Source organism: Theropithecus gelada, chromosome 13 (assembly GCF_003255815.1).
Source record: "Theropithecus gelada isolate Dixy chromosome 13, Tgel_1.0, whole genome shotgun sequence".
Taxonomy (NCBI): domain Eukaryota; kingdom Metazoa; phylum Chordata; class Mammalia; order Primates; family Cercopithecidae; genus Theropithecus; species Theropithecus gelada.
In genome coordinates, this window is record NC_037681.1 from 84,885,756 (window position 1) to 84,903,671 (window position 17,916).

At 40.3% G+C, this 17,916-nt stretch overlaps 1 long non-coding RNA gene across 1 annotated transcript in view; it reads left to right on the plus strand.

Annotated features, from left to right (window-relative positions):
* The window catches only part of LOC112605053, a 25,545-nt gene extending 8,719 nt beyond the window's left edge, over nt 1-16,826 (plus strand). Inside the window, exon 3 of the long non-coding RNA XR_003115337.1 lies at nt 16,601-16,826. This is a non-coding gene — a long non-coding RNA (uncharacterized LOC112605053). The remainder of the gene's footprint in view (nt 1-16,600) is intronic.
* The last annotated feature ends 1,090 nt before the right edge of the window (nt 16,827-17,916 follow it).

Sequence of the window (17,916 nt, forward strand, 5' to 3'; positions counted from 1 at the left end):
TAAAAAAAAAAAAAAAAAAAAAAGAGTGGTGGCTCAGGCCTGTAATCCCAGCACTTTGGGAGGCCAAGGCAGGTGGATCACCGGAGGTCAAGAGTTCTGGACCAACCTGGCCAACATGGTGAGACCCCATCTCCACTAAAAATACAAAAGTTAGCCAGGCATGGTGGTGGGCACCTGTAATCCCAGCTACTCAGGAGGCTGAGGCAGGAGAATCACTTGAACCCGAGAGGTGGAGGTTGCAGTGAGCCAAGATTGTGGCACTGCGCTCCAGCCTGGGTGACAGAGCAAGACTCTGTCTCAAAAAAAAAAAAAAAAAAAAAAAATTCACCTGACAACATGTAGGTTTGAAAGATCAAAGCCAGTTGGGAGGGTTATATAGGTCAGGGATCTATTCGTATTTTCTGAGAGTGGGATCACTTTTTTTTTTTTTTTTTGAGATGGGTTTTCGTTCTGTCACCCAGGCTGGAGTGCAGTGGCACCATCTCGGCTCACTGAAACCTCTGCGTCTTGGGTTCAAGTAATTCTCCTGCCTCAGCCTACCAAATAGCTGGGACTACAGGCACATGCCACCACACCCTGCTAATTTTTTGTATTTTTAGTAGAGACACGGTTTCACTGTGTTAGCCAGGATGGTCTCGATCTTCTGACCTGGTGGTCTGCCTGCCTTGGCCTCCCAAAGTGCTAGGATTACAGGCGGGAGCCACACTGCCCAGCCTGGGATCACTTTTTAAAAACAGCTTTTCATGGTGATGACTAACATTACAGAAAGTACGCTATCACAAACAATAATCCTAAACCAAGTTGTTGGATGAGGTTCATTAGCTTTAGTTTCTTGACTGTGGTTATCTGAGATGCAGTTGGCTTTAAGAATGGCCACTACTGAAAGTCATCCTACACAGCAAGATTTTCTTTAGGTTTCCTTTAGAAACGTCGTGGCTCCCTACCTTTTATTTCTAGCATTAACTTTCAAGGCGCTTTTACTCCTCTAGGAGTGCAGCCAAGCTGACCTTCTTGACCCTGAATCCTGTTATTTATGGAATCAGTGATTCTATTCATTATTAATTCACAGTAGGTCTGGCTTCACACTAATTTTAGAAGCTCTTTCCTCTTGTTACCAGGGAAGACAACAAATGGCCTGGTTTGCCTTTTAGGAGAAAAGAAACAAAAGTACTCAGATATGACCTTTTAAGATTTGTGCAAATCTCAAAAACTTGAGATCTTTCTTGGAAACATAGTGAAGAGGTCCATGATTGTTTTCTAAGATTATCACTCAATTGAATATATTTTAAAACTCCCCAGAATCAGAAAAAAATACCACTACAAGTATCTTAAATTTTGAGTCAAAAATGCTTCTCAGGACAAAGGTGCTGCCATTTCCAGATGGCACCTTCAGAATTTCTTTCAATTTAGCATTACTAACATTTTGCTGCTTTGATTGAAGCAAGCTGAAGATATGGTAAAGCAACTCAATGTAAATAAATACAAATGCTGTTAAATGTTAATTTTTTGAAGTTGTTAGCTTTGTGCTCTTTGATTTAAAGGAAGGTTATGATTTCAAACCTGGATGAAATATCCTATGTGAAGCCATGTTTTTCCCACATACAAGTGCAAATATTGGGCCCTATAATTTTTTTTTTCTCGAGATGGAGTCTTGCTCTGTCACCCAGGCTTGAGTACAATGGCATCATCTCAGCTCACTTCAACCTCCGCCTCCTGAGTTCAAGCAATTCTCCTGCCTTAGCCTCCTGAGTAGCTGGGACTACAGGTGCCCGCCACCACACCCAGCTAATTTTTGTATTTTTAGTAGAGGCAGGGTTTCACCATGTTGGCCAGGCTGGTCTCAAATTCCTGATATCGTGATCCACCCGCCTCAGCCTCTGAAAGTGTTGGGATTACAGGCATGAGCCACCACGCCCAGTCTGGGCCCTATAATTTAACCCCTTTACTATATTAAAGCAAATAATTAAGGATGTATGCAAAGATTTAGTTACAAGTTGATACTGGCAAAAATGGGAAGTAAACTAAATGTTCAACTTTAGGAGAATAGTTAAATAAATAATGGCACATGCATACAATAAAATTCTAGCTACTTGAAAAGATGTTGTAGAGAAATATTCAATAACATGATAAGATGACAATATGTACTGACTAAAAAATACAGTTTACAAAATAGTATAGATAGCATTCATTTTTAGCCCTTTTTGGGTCATACATCTCTTCAAGAATCTGAATAAAAATGTACATTTACCTTGGGCTTCCTAGCTCCCCATCTTCTCTTTCCTCTGGTTATTGTTTCAGCTTTAGATAGGAGCACATTACTACTATTTTACCTGTTGACCTTTTCCAAGCTTTGCTTTGGCAGTTTACCTATAAAACTTGAGTTTCTCCCTCGTCTGCAATTGAGGTTAGGTAAATCATGAAACACTGAACTTGAAACGTTCCCCTAAATTTTATGTAAACAAAAAGGCTTCATGCATAACTTGTGTAAGATTACATCCACTATTCATTCAGATACTTCTAATGTTCTTATTGTTCATTTTTGATGGTCATTCATTCATTCTCACAGGTAAAACACTCCACACAGAGCCTGGCATGTAGTAAACAAACATGTAAATATTAGCTAGGCATGTAGTAAACAAACATGTAAATGTTAGCTAGCTATTACTATTTTCACTCACTCATGCATTGATTTATCCATTTACATCTTCATTGGACCGCCACCTTGAGCCTAGCTAGCCAGTGTAAGAAAAATACAGTTCTGCTCTCCTATAGCTTTCTTATGTTTATTGGGGGAAGCAGACATCAATCAACCACTAGAGGAAAAAAAAAGGATAGTGCTACGAAGTCGAGATGGAATGCACTGGAAAAGCATATACTGGGGTGCCCAGCCTCTTCTGAGGTGTCAGCGAAGCTGAGACCCTAAGGGTGAATTAAAATTACATTGTAAGTTAAGAGTGGAGTGTCTGGGGAGGGAACAGCATTCCAAGCCGAGGAAACAAAATGTGAGAAGAGCCCTAAGTCAACATTTGACCTGGATTCCTGTAGGTTTTCATAATTTAGAAAAGTTATACTCTTAGTCATTGGCAGTCAAGAGAGTTGAAAGTGTAAGTCCTCCAACATGGACTTAATTCTGTTTTCAAAGTTTGTCTTCCTTAACTCTGTTTAGAAACTGGAAGATTGGATGTCCATTACAATTGTGGCGAGCTTCCCAACAGCTCCAAGGGAATACTGTTGGATGTATCGTGGGAAGCCAGCAAGGTTTCAACTGCAGATCTCAAATGCGAACACCTGGCTCTGAGTCCTAAATTGCCCTGGAAATTTTAACAATGTTATCTCAAAATTGTGTTTGAAAAAAATAAAAACAAACATGGTTCTCCTTGCCCCCATTGTGTGTACAGATGATCTGGCTTGCTTCCTTTGAAGCCTGTTTGAACATACAAATAGACGCAAGCTCACCAGGAATTACAGGTGTGGTAGATAGCTTTGTAGGTGCATGTGATTGCAATGGACCCTCTTATCAAATTTCAGTTATATCAAATTTTACAACAGGCTGGAGTCTATGAAATCAGACTTTCTGGAAGCAAAAGTTCAGTGAAAGTTCAGAGGCAATGGATGTGGCAGAACCACTTTGCAAACATGAAAGATCGAAAGAAAAATTATTTCCCTGTATTTAAGCATTACTAGCCTTTCAAAAATACTTTGCGTTGTTCTCCCTCTTCCTAAATAACATCATGTAAGATAATATTGCAAACCAAGCTCAGACAGATGCTGAATTATTCATAAGAAAGGGCTACTGATGTGGATTGGAGAAAAGAAATAACAAATTAAGAAATAATGTCATTGAGACTATAGAGTAAAAGGACATAAGCACATGTGAGTGAACAATGTTTCTAGAGATTTTTACCCCCAGGAGAGTTGTGTGCTGTTACTTGATTTATGTAGATTTTTACTTGAGAATGGAATCAACACCTGGAGAATTAAGTGTACTGTATTATTTAACATTTTATTTATAACTTTTCAGCAATTTTTATAATCAGCGTTATCCAGTCAGAGATGTCTTCTGATTCAGGATCCCAGGCTCTGACAGCCATGTTTTTTTAAGAGAGATAATTTATAGTACCTCTCCAAATTGTTTGACAATTTGGAATCTTCCGGTCCTTGCCTATTCACTATTGTAATTTTACAGCAGACTACGTCAGCAACAGCAATTAGAAGACTTAGAAGCTCTATTCTAGCGCTCTTTCCAAAAGAAGTATCTAAAGGCTCTGTTTCTAAGGACTTTATTGTTCTGGTTTTTTTTTTTTTGGGGGGGTGTGCATGGCCAAGATAGTATTTAAATTTTGGCTATGAGCCAACAGGAATCTCTATGGCTATCACTGGGATTGGGGTACAGGAAAGCCACAACTCTTAAGAGGGATCTTTCTCTTTTAGAAAGTTATTCCATGGTAGATATGTGCTTCTTAAACCTTCCTGATGAACCACATCTAATAAGTTCTCTAAATTTTCAAGTGCAAAAATCTAATTTCCTTATCATTGAGCAAACTATATTTAAATTAAATGATAGCTTAAAAATTAAAATGTAGATAATTCTTTTTTGTTTGAGAGAGAAAATCTTTTGTGAATCTTAAATAAATGTTTTTCCAGTTTCTAGTCATTAAATTTCTTAGGAATGATTTTCAACCAGGATGCTGTATTTCAATTAAAATAAACTGGGCTAAATGCAGTTAGGTCTCCTGGAACAGAAAAAGGACATTAGCAGAAAAACTAGTGATATCCAAAGTCTGTGGTTCAGTTATTAGAAATGCACCAGTGTTAATTTCTTAGTTTTTACAAATGTACCAAGGTTAAGTAAGATGTTAATATTAAGAGAAACTGAGTGAAGGGTTTACAGGAACTATCTGTACAAATTATTTTATAATTTTTCTATAAATTTAAAATTATTCCAAAGTAAAAATTCATTAAAATGTAAAGCAAATTGGGACACAGATTTCAGGCACCAGAATTGAACTAGCTATTACAGTTGATCATTAAATTTAGTGCCAATCTTAGAAATCAAGATAATGAGGGGTGTGAGTAGTTTGTATGGTTCTTGTTAAGAAAAAATAATAGATTCATTACCTTCACTTGAAGTTATAAAATTTTGCAACTTAAAATTTTAGAAGGAATTTACTACATAGAGGCTTATATAAGAAATCATAAGTAACTTAAAGGGTGATGTGTTCAATTACTATTTAATAAAAAAAAATTTTTTTTTAAAACTTTTAAGTTCAGGGGTACATGTGCAAGATGTGCAGGTTTGTTACATAGGTAAACTTGTGTCATGGGGGTTGGTTGTACAGGTTATTTCATCACCCAGGTATTAAGCCTAGTATCCATTAGTTATTTTTCCTGATCCTCTCCCTCCTCCTACACCCTACCCTCCAATAGGTCCCAGTGTGTGTTATTCTCCTGTATGTGTCTATGTATTCTCATCATTTAGCTCCCAATTATAAGTGAGAACATGTGGTATTACTAGTTTTCTGTTCCTGCATTAGTTTGCTAAAGATAGTAGCCACCAGTTCCATCCATGTCCCTGCCAAGGATATGATCTCATTCTTTTTTATGGCTGCATAGTATTCCATGGTGTATATGTACCACATTTTCTTTATCCAGTCTATCATTGATGGGCATTTAGGTTGATTTCATATCTTTGCTATTGTGAATAGTGCTGCAGTGAACATATGTGTGCATGTGTCTTTATAATATATAATAGACAATAGAACAATGTAATATACCTTTGAGTATATACTCAGTAATGGGATTGCTGGGTCAAATGGTATTTCTGTCCTTAGTTCCTTATTCTCCACAACCTCACCAATATCTGTTATCTTTTGACTTTTTAGTAATAGCAATTCTAACTGGTGCGAGGTGGTATCTCATTGCGATTTTGATTTGCATTTCTCTAATGATCAGTGATGTTGAGCTTTTTAAAATATGCTTGTTGGCGGCATGTATGTCTTTTTGAGAAGGGTTTGTTCACGTCCTTTGCCCACTTTTTAATGAGGTTATTTTTTTCTTGTAAATTTGTTTAAGTTCCTTATAGATGCTGGATATTAGACCTTTGTCAGATGCATAGTTTGCAAAAATGTTCTCCCATTCTGTAGGCTGTCTGTTTACTCTGTTGATAGTTTCTTTTGCTGTGCAGAAGCTCGGTGGTTTAATTAGATCCCATTTGTCAATTTTTGCTTTTGTTGCAATTGCTTTTGGCACCTTCATCATGAAATCTTTGCTCATACCTATGTCCTGAATGGTACTGCCTAGGTTGTCTTCCAGTGTTCTTATAGTTTTAGGTTTTACATGTAAGTCTTTAATCCATCTTGAGTTAATTTTTGTATGTGATATAAGGAAGGGGTCCAGTTTCAATTTTCTGCATATGGCTAGCCTGTTATCCCAGCAGCGTTTATTGAATGGGGAATCCTTCCCCCGTTGCTTTTTTTTTTGGGTCAAGTTTATTGAAAATCAGATAGTTGTAGTTGTATGGTCATATTTCTGGGTTCTGTATTCCATTCTGTTAGTCTATGTGTCTGTTCTTCTGCCAGTACCATGCTGTTTTGGTTACGGTAGCCCTGTAGTAGTTTGAAGTGGGTAGTGTGATGGCTCCAGTTTTGTTCTTTTTGCTTAGAATTGCCTTGGCTGTTCAGGCTCTTTTTTTTTGCTCTATATGAATTTTAAAACCGTTTTTTTCTACAGTTTAGAAGAGTTTTAAAAAACAATTCTGTGAAGAATGTCAATGGAAACATTGAATCTATAAATTGCTTTGGGCAGTATCGCCCTTTTAATGATATTGATTCTTCCTATCCATGAGCATGGAATGTTTTTCCATTTATTTGTGTCATCTCTAATTTCTTTGAGCAGTGGTTTGTAATTCTCCTTGTGGAGATCTTTCAATTCCCTTGTTAGCTGTATTCCTAGGTATTTTATTCTTTTTGTGGCAATTGTGAATGAGAGTTTGTTTGTGATTTGGCTCTTGGCTTGACTGTTGTTGGTATGTGGGAATGCTAGCAATTTTTGCACATTGATTTTGTATCCTGAGACTTTGCTGAAGTTGCTTATCAGCTTAAGAAGCTTTTGGGTTGAGAGGATGGGGTTTTCTAGATCTAGGATCATGTTGTCTGCAAACAGGGATAGTTTCACTTCCTGTCTTCTTATTTGAATGCCTTTTTATTTCTTTCTTTTTGATCGATCTGACCAGAACTTCCAATACTATGTTGAATAGAAGGGTGAGAGAGGGCATTCTTGTCTTGTGCCAGTTTTCAAGGGGGAAGCCTTCTGCCTTTTGCTCTTTGAGTGTGATGTTGGCTGTGTGTTTGTTATATATGGCTCTTATTATTCTGAGATATTCCTTCCATACCTAGTTTATTGAGAGTTTTTAATATGAAGGGATGTTGCATTTTATTAAAAGCATTTCTGCATCTATTGAGATAATCATGTGGTTTTTGTCTTTAGTTCTATTTATGTGATGAATCACATTTGTTGATGTGCATATGTTGAACCAACCTTGCCTCCCAAGGATGAAGCCTACTTGATTGTAGTGGATAAGCTTTGAAAACAAATGATGGGCCAGGGCCAGGAGCGGTGGCTCATGCCTGTAATCCCAGCACTTTGGGAGATTGAGATGGGCGAATCACGAGGTCAAGAGATTGAGACCATCCTGGCTAACACAGTGAAACCCCATTTCTACTAAAAATACAAAAAATTAGCTGGGCGTGGTGGCGGGCACCTGTAGTCCCAGCTACTCTGAAGGCTGAGGCAGGAGAATGGTATGAACCCAGGAGGTGGAGCTTGCAGTGAGCCGAGATCATGCCACTGCACTCCAGCCTGGGTGACAGAGCAAGACTCCTCAAAAAAAAAAAAAAAAAAAAAAAAAAAGAAAAAGATGTTAAATAGATTTTTAAAAATTAATCTTCAAAATGTCAGGTACCTAACTTTAAAAAAACTCACCCATTATTTTGGCAGAGGGGTTTGGGAGAACTAAGACAATATGCCCTTTTCAGTTGTCTTAGCTGAGAAGTTAGAAATATAGAAAGTTAGTATTATTTTTTGAAGAACCTAAATGAATGAAACTAATATATCCTTCAGGCTGTGTCTCTTAACTAAAGGCATCACAACGTTATCAGGGAGGGGTCATAAACTTAGTGTTGATTCAAGGGGTACTGATAAGCTTTAGGATGGGCAATAAAACTGACAAAGATGTATTAATTTAGGAAACTTACAGGTGGGGGCTCATCCCTCCTCTACCCCAAGATAGGCTTCATGAGTCCTATTAAAAGAACTTTATTTATTTTTATCCCAAAATGAATTTTTAAATCTGCTTAAATAATTGAAACAATCTAATGACTGTGAGTTCTGCACCAATTTGTATGTAACAGGTGATTTTGGCTGAGACGTTTTTGTAACTATTGCCAGTCAACTACCCAGACCATGAACAAACAAACAAACAAATAAGCACTTTAGTGTGTTCCTGTAGAATCAGGACTAAACTTACAACCTGAAAAGGCTCAGCGATTCCTCTGTGGTGGAGAATGCTAGCTGCCCGCCATAATCAGTGCTCCCATTTCCCAGGCTCCTTTGGAGTTTGGGAGGAATTGATTTGGGCAACTTTCAGCCTATTTACTTAAGAGTCGTCTCTGGCCCTGGACTGTCCTCTTTCGCTTTTTGTGTGGCTGGAATAGAGCAGCCCTGGGAAATGCATGTTGAAGATAGCAAGAGGCACTGTCAGCCCCAGCTCTCAAAGGACTATGTGGCTCAGAGCTGTCTGCTAACCCTAAGCCAGTCATCTAAGACCAAAATATGACAGAGGCTACCTTCTGTATTCTCTGAGTTAGTGGGTCTTCCATCATAGCTACTTAGCCCACCTTGTCTAATGTACCCTCAAAAAACAGGGTTTCTGGCAAATTGTGCTGGGGAGTATGACTTGGACCTATGATCTCCCATCTTTGACCCTAAATCTCTGCTTTAGGACTCACAAAGTCCAGTGTGTCTTTGGGCACGTGCTTAAGCCTGCAGCACAGATTCCAACTAACCCGGCCACCTGTGTGGAGGCAAAGTCCATCTCACTCCCCAGGTCAGGGCTGAACAGGGCAGGGAGGAGAATGGTTGGCCTCCTCTTGTGAGAGGACCTTGCTGGTTTTGCTAATATATGGAAAAATGAAGCACAGGGGTAGACAAGAAGAATTTGAACTAGATAGGCTGGACCCTGTTCCTCCTATTATGAGATGTGTAATCCACCCTGCATAAGAGTGGGGCTTAGTCAGTGTTAAGCTCTGGCCAACTGGATCAGCCCTTCCTCCCTTGAGGAGCAACAGCAAGTAGTTAGGGAGAAAACATGGAGATTCTCTCTCCATCATTCCCCGGAAGGGAGGACACAGAAGCTGTATAGAAAAGACCTGGTGTAGGGAAGTGTATATTGATCAGGGTGGGAGATGGGGTAGAGAAAATGTTCCCGTTACTCAAACAAGTCAGCTATCAAATGTGCTCTCCAAGTTGATATGTTGAATAAGCCTAATTGGTGGCATCCACATCAATATTAGAGAATGTTTGCCAAATATGAGAATTTTGGTTTCACTGTTTGGTAATCCTGGCCTTTCTGGGACACACCGTCTGGGAGAGGACACAGAAGTATTGAATAATAGATGCAAAGGTAATGAATCCCCAGGAAACAGAATCTCAGTCACACCCTGTTCTTTCCCATGTCCTGTGACAGGTTCCTGGGTGACTCACAGGCAAGCCCACCCTAACATTTGTGGGGTTTGAGAGAAAAGTATCAACAGAGTTATTCAAATGTTTCGAATCAAGCTAACAAATTATAAAATATGTGCTATTCTTTGAGCCACGAATTGAAATATTTTAAAAAGCAAGAAAATTGCCTCTGAACACTGCTGCAAAGCTGTCTTTAATGCAATAGTCTGTTCCATTCATGCTACCTGAGGAAAGGTTGGGCAAGTTTTCTTCTCTTGTGTTTTAGTCACTCAAACCCATAGAACCTCTGCAGCAGTGTCCATCTCTGAAGTCCACAGCAGCAAGACCCACATCTCTGATGGCATTTGGATGTGAGGCAAGAGATGTGGGGAACATTTCCCTGAAGCCTGAACAGAGGTCAGGAGATCTGATGTTTAGGGTCAGGGTCTCAATTGCAAGAGCTGAGGGACAAAGCTGTCCACATGTTCTTTAACATTATGTCATTTTTGTGTTTGTGACATGTGGAACCCTCCAAAGCATGGTCCCCTCTTGCCTGGGCCTAAGGGCAGTATGTCTTGCACATTCTTCTTGGACGCTTACTTGGAAGATTTCTTGTAGTTGTGAATGGAGCCACTCCTGCTCTGCTGTCTGAGACTGTATCTGCTGCTCTGAGAGGGAACTTTCTTCCTAAGGATTCTTTCATTAGCATCCTGAATGGAGGGCGTTGTCTTTTCTAGTTCCTGATAGCCCTCTTTCTGGGGAACATGGGACAACAGCCCCACAGTTAGCTCAGGGGCTATTTGAGCAGCATTATCCTTTGTATTATCTGGAAGCATCCTTCCACACCAACAGTCAGCCAGAGCACCCAGGCAGAATCTAGGCATCCAAGTTCTCAACCACTTCCCCAACTTCCCTTCAGTCCCACAGACTTCTTTTTCATTCTTTTCCTTCAGGGCTGACTGAATCCTCCAGCAAATACGCAGGGCTCCTGCTCTCCGCCCCAGTAGCCAAACACCTAAACTGGGCCTGCAGATTACCATGGCCCCTTCCCCATCCCCCATTGCTACAGTTTATGCTCAACTACATTTTCTCCCAATAATCAGACAACAGGTACAACTGCTTCATAAAGCTGTTGCAAATTCCCTAATGATAAACTCACATCAGCACCAGGGAAGATGCTTGTCTTTCTATTCCCAATGGCTGGAGGGCATCCATCTAACCCTCCCAATGGTTATGGCAAATACCAAATGCTCCCCAATGGGGCTATGTCCTGATAAGTCTATTTCAGTTGAAAAAAAAACCCAGTAAGTTAAAAATGCATTTAATGCACTGAATTTACTAAACATCTTAGCTTAGCCTATCCTACATTAAAGGTGCTCAGAACACTTACATTAGCCTATAGTTGGGCAAAATCATTTAACATGAAGCCTGTTTTATAATAGTGCTGAGTATCTTGTGAAATTTATTCAATACTGTGCTGAAAATGAAAAACAGAATGGCTGTATGTGTACTCGAAGTATGATTTCTACTGAATGCGTATGGCTTTTTCACCATCCTAACCGCCAAAAAAAGGAAATTCCTGTAAGTTGGGCACTGTTTATAATTTACACAGATGTTTAAAAGAATGGGAGGCACTCACATAGGCTCTGCTTTACATCATTTAAAATCCGGATTTCCTCTTGTCAAAAGGTTATTTCTACCTACTCTAGATTTGGGCAAGTGCATTTACACAGGATTTATGGGATTTATAGCCTGAAATATACACCATGACTATTCAGGGTTTTTTTTGTTTATGAACTCAAAGGCTAATCTGCAGAAGACCTGCAGATGCTGAGACAAAGACGACACTGTCCTTAACCACGACTTTGGTGAAATGCAGTAGAACATGATCATAAGGGAAACCCATCATCCTTGAGCCTAAATGTAATATTTAATATCATTAGACTGGGGGTTTATCCTTGAGTATGTTGAGAAGAAAACTGATGTTCAATTTTGAGGGAAAAATAGAAGAATTATCTCGAAAATTGGTGAGTAGGATGACTCCTTTTTGGGGATGGGGTTGATTATACTTCAGTTTTCTCCTGAGAAGTCCATACATATGTCACTAATTAGGATAGTTCAGCAAGGATTGAGATCCAGTTAGAATACTACATTCCAATTTTGACCATCTCCTGGTTCATTTGTTTATGTATTTTGCTTTTAAAATAATAATTAAGCAAAATAATAATTGAACTTGATATGTTCCAGGCACTATAGTAGGCTCTTTCCCAATGTAATAACTTACTTATTCCATGCCAAAAAACTTCTGTAAGATGGGTTTAACTGTGTTCATTTGACAGGTGATGGAGCTAAAGGTAGAAGAGAGTAGTCATCTACCAAAAATCTCACAAGTAACAAATCTCAAAGCTGGAATTTGAGCTTGCAGCTCTATGGTCCCAGAACCTTTTGCACTAACTCATACTGCCTTCTACAGTATTTGCAAATACACAGGTGCCCAGTCTAAACAACTCATGCTAAGGGAGTTCAGGGCTGGGGTGATGAACAGAAGTTTCACTGCGAAGGTGAAACTAGGAGGTGAGGGCTAGTCCTGACATTAGGTAACAGAGATGCATTTGAATACAGGAAAATATTTGCTTCTCTGAAAGTCTAGCCTGGGTAGAAACAGTCCCAGACTGTGTCAGAATGCCAAGTCCTATGGTGTGTTGGTTTCATGTTCATGGGTAAAGTTAGGCTGGATTTTTGTTTTTAATTCAGGAATCCAAAAGACGTCTTTCTTTTTTTTTTTCTGTTGAGGTTTATATTTGCTTGTAGGGCAAAATACTGGAACGAATGTGATGCAGCAGAGAAAAAAAAAGCAGCTTTAATATAAACCTACTCTTTCCTCCCTGCGAGGCCAAAAGTTTCAGCAGAACACTCCATTGCTCTAATTCCATTCGGTTACAGCTGCTCACCATTCAGAAGCCAAAACTCAAGAGACAAGAGTTGGTGGGAGCAAAAGCAAGTTTATCTGGAGGGCCAGCAAATTGAGAAGAGGGTAGACTAGTGTCCTAAAGCACCATCCTAAGTCAGTACAAATTTTAGTCTCTTTTTAAGTTAAGCACAGGGGAAAAGGAGGGGGTCAGAATCAAGAGGTAACCAGTGATCACAGACATCTGCGTGTCAGTGAGGGTCTGAGAAGGGTGGGAATTTCTTTGTTCTTGGTCAGATCACAATGCTTCTATAAACAAGTTATAGAACACAGTTAACATATTTAACAAAACATAGTTGTTTACATACTTCTCCTTTAATCCCAGAGTTAGTTTAAAAAACTACATGATTGCTGTTTTTGTGTATTATCTCAGTGTTCTAAAATTATCCTAGCCTACATACAGGAATGGGTAGAGGCCCCTTCAACAAAAATGGAGTTAGTTATTTTAGTTCTTTGGCTGTTTCATTGTTACACATTTGCTTTGGGCACACAGCCTTGGTCCCCCCCATCCCCTATTTCAACTCTTCTGGGGTTCTCCGTATAACAAAACACCTTGTGAGTTTTATGTCAACAGGGAAATATTAGAGAATAGTATATGTTCCACAACTTTGGGCAACATGAACCTTTGTGAGCAGGACATTAAAATTTCCTTTTCCATCATTATTGAACTAATTTTGTGGTGCAAAATAGAGGGGGTGATGATGTCACCTTGGGGACGAGAAGTGGAACTGTGAAGCAAGTTCCTCAGGGCCTCCACACACCTGCCTAGCTCTCCACACAGGGCTCTGCATTCTTGGAAAGGATCAGAACTTTCACTGAGGTTTTTTTTTTTATGTTTCCTTATATCACCTCCTGGTTTTATATTTATTCCATGTTTCTTTATATCACATGAATTAATCTTATTGTAGAGAGAGGAGGTGCAATGTAACCATTAAAAACAGGGACCATTGTGGAAGACAGTGTGGTGATTCCTTCAAGACCTAGAGGCAGAAATACCATTTGACCCAGAAATTCCATTACTGGGTACATACCTAAAAGAATATAAATCATTCTATTCTAGTATAAAGATACATGCATGTATATGTTTCTGGTAGCAATGACATGGAGTCAACCTAAATGCCCATCAATGATAGATTGGATAAAGAAAATGTGGTACATATACACCATGGAATACTATGCAGCCATAAAGAGGAATGAGATCATGTCCTTTGCAGGGACATGGATGGAACTGGAAGCTGTTATCCTCAGCAAACTAATGCAGGAACAGAAAACCAAATACTGGATGTTCTCACTTGTGAGTGTGACTTGAATGATGGGAACACATGGACACAGGGAGGGGAACAACAGACACTGGGCCCTGCCGGAGAGTAGGGGGATTGAAGAGGGAGAGCATCGGGAAGAATAGCTAATGCATGCTGGGCTTAATACCTAGGTAATTAGATGATCTGTGCAACAAACCACCATAGCACACGTTTACTTATGTAACAAACCTGCACATCCTGCATATGTGCCCGTGAACTTAAAATAAAAGCTGGAAATAAGAAAAAAAACAAAAAACAAACAAACAAAAAAACAAACACAGGAATTATGGAGGCAACTGGATCATTTCTGTCACTTTCTAGTTGTATGACCTTGGGTAAGCTACTCAATTTCTCTGTAAATAGTCTATAAAATGGGGAGGTAATTCCTCCCATCCAGGTTTGCTAAGAGGCTTAAATGTAAAACTGTATGACAGCCCTTAGCAAAATGCTTACTACATTGTAAATGCTCAAAAAGCAGTGGTCATTATTGTTATTGGTTTGTGTCTTTCATGTTTCTAGTTTCTTGGTGAGAGAGTCATGACTATTTTTTTTTTCTTCGACAGCAGGATTGTTGACAATGTCTGTGTCTACACCAGTGTTTCCTAATTGCCAATATAGGCCATGGAAGGAAAATGTTCTTGCCTTTGGTTTTCCCCTCCCTGCCCTGTTTCTGGGTGGTCTTTCCCCGCTCCCACCTCATCTCTTCTTCCACTCCTTACCCTCCACCTCCAGATTCAGGGTAGAGAATATAGGCGTGCTGTTACCAGTGTTCAGCATAATCTTAATGGAAAAATGCTATTCTTCATAATCTCACAATACTAAGCTGCTTCTGTTAACAAAAAACTATTTATTGTACAGACCAAAAAACCTCTGGTGACTGAATTTTCTCTATTTTTTTCCAATCAGTCATGCAATATACACTTAATACAACTCTGAGACTCCTTGATAACAAACTAGCAAAAATGAGGATAAAACACTTTGCAGACTAAAAGTTCCATTTAAATCCTTGTTTTTGACCCAAGCAAATACAGGGGTAGGAATGCTGAATGTTCAAAAGAGTTGTCTCTATCCCCAAGAGAAGTGGCCTGGAAGGGAGGGAGAGGTCATCATCAATGAGATGTCATTGGCAGTCATGCTGACATGGTCTCAGCCATTTACTGATTCCCTTGGAAGGGTGGCTCCACTCGGGGCCCCGCTCAGGGTCTGGGCCAGCTCACCCCCACTCTCTATTCCTGCTGTGGCTGTCTGCACAGCCACGCCATCAGCCCAGCAATTCCTCTTGCCTTCGCAGAAAATTCACGCTTTCCTGGCACTTAGAAATGGTAGTAGATCTGGAAAAGGAAATCAAAGTGAGGTAGAGAGGGTAGAGCCCAGTGTGGGAGTCACTGCATGAGTAAGTCTGGGTTCAAGTCTGGGTTCAAGTCTGGGCTCTAATGCATCCTGGCTGGGAGCCTCTGAGTAAATAATTCAGCTTCTTGAGCCCGATTACCTGTAAAACAGTGCTTCCTTTATTCATCGTTAGATATTGAGTGAGTATTTACTGTATGCCAGCACTGTTCTAGGTGCCCACTGGTGCTAGGGATGGGGGTGAGGGGCTATGGGTATAGAGAGTCCAGGTTTAAAATAAGTCAGAGAAGAATTCACTGAGAAGGTGACATCTGAGCAAACACTTGAATGAAGTGAGGGTCTCTGGGGGAAGAACGTTCTTCAAGAGGTAGCTAGTGCAAAGGCCCCGTGGTAGGAAGGAGCCTGATGTGCTAGAAGCCCAGCGAGGGGGCCAGTGTGGCTAGAGCAGTTGAGAGAAGCAGACAATAGCAGAGATGGGCCAGCTCCCTAGCCAAGGTGTGTGAAGCCACATAGTTCTGGGAAGGATTGGGCTTTCACATTGAGATAGGATGGGAAGTCATTGGAGGGTTGTGAGCCAAGGACTTACGTTTTGCGAGGGTCACTCTGGTTACTGTGTTGAGAATAGACCATAGGGAGGCCTACCCGGGAAGCAGGGAAACAGGTTAGGAGGCTATTGTCTCTGCGTGACAGGTGGTGGAGTGGACTAGGGTGTAGCTGTGGAGGTGGTGAGAAAAGGCTGAATTCTGGAGATAGCTTAAAGGAAGAATGAATAGCGTTTCTGATGGAGTGGATGTGGGTGTGAGAGAAAGAAAATAGGAGAACTCAGAGGTTTTTGGCCTGAGCAGTTGGAAGAATTGTGTAGCTATTAACTGAGATGGGAAAGCCGGGGGAGGAAGGGATGGGAGCTAGATGGAGAACATGATGATAATAATAATTTTGCCCTGCCTCCCTCACAAGACTAAATGTGATGATTTATGTGTAATTTACCCCGCAAATATGCTCTGTGGTATTCAAAGGGCCCTCTCCTTCCTGTGCAGAAGTGGTCTATTCTCTGGACATACTCCTCTCTCTCACTCCTCAGGTGGTGCCAGTTGGTGGGGGAGAATGTTCCTGACATGTGGACCCGAATCTGGCAGGTATCATCTGAGCTACGTTTAGGTGGATATTTTGGGATAGGTCCTCACAACTGTGACTCAAGTATGACTTAACAGTTAATATCTTTATTTCTCCCTAACAGAATATTGTTTCTAATTTTTCTTTTATATAGCAACTGATGTTGCCATGCAGATCCCTTGGTTGCTATGAGATGGTAACATCACTCTGCCCCGCGATTGGCCAGTGCCTCCTCAGCTGCGGTGCCTCCCAGGCTGTGTGGTTCTCATGTGGGCCACTGACACAGAGCTGTTACTATGGTGAACTTTACAATTTCCTTTGATTGGTGGATTTCAGAAATAGGCCATCAGTGGAATTCATTATATTCAGCTAAGTAAAAATGAAAAATACCGTAACTTTCCCCTCATCACCAACATGAAGGAAACGTGACCCTTCATGACATAATAAATCGCTGTTAGGTAACTTAGGATCCTTCAGGAGACTGAAGCGGGATGATCCTCCTATGCCAAATTTGGGTGGGAAATATTTTCCCTGTTGCTTTGAGTTGGCTCTTCAGAGTTAAGAGCAATGGGTCAACCAGAGCTGGAACTTCAGCGTTGGGAGGAGGTGTGGGATGGGGCATGCACTGAAATGTAAACTCTATTGTCTCTGGAGTGATGGGTGATGCTGGCGGCCTGAGTGTGGAGGGCAGTTTTACATCTCAGGACAATGTTTTCTCAGATGCTCTTCCAGAAAAGAAAGCCAGGAATACTCCTGGCTGGAGGCGGCATGCCTGGGGTCAGAGTCAAAGTAGGGTTTGTGCTGTCTGAATCCTTTCTCCCACTCCCCCAGCCTGGCTCAGGTTCTCATAGGTGGATTGGTGAGTCCTGGCCAGTTATGCTTCTGCTCATCTCTACTCTCGGCAAATAGGAAAAGAGAGTGAAGGACTGAGTTTTAACTCTTCTAATTTTGTAACCTGACTCTCTATAAGAAAAACTGGGAGAAAGACCGATGAAACCGAGAGAAGAGGTGAATTATTTTAAGTGCATTAGATCTACCTTTCTAACAAGTCTTGTTTGGAGTGATGGGGGTGTGGGTGGGGGAAGGGGAAGGCCCAGGCTAAGGAGAGGGAGAGAGTCAGGGAACCACATAAACAAAGCAGGTAACAGATTAGAGCGCTAGGGCTAGTGTTTAACACCCAGAGCTCATCTGGGTTTTAAAACTCTGGGTTTTAAAACCTCTTTGCTCTATGTGACAAAGCTGTTTTTAGTAATAATCGCAACATGAAATGAAAATAATGATGGCCAGAAATGTTCTTTTATGAAATTTTGTGTCATTTCAATAAAAACTAAAAATACAATAAATACTATAATCCAAAAAAAGAAATAAAGTTATAGTATAATATTTTAATTTCATTAGTGTATTTTTTTGAATAAAGGGATGAAAACTTATACCTATATATTGGTCTTTCACAGTCATGAATAGTGATTT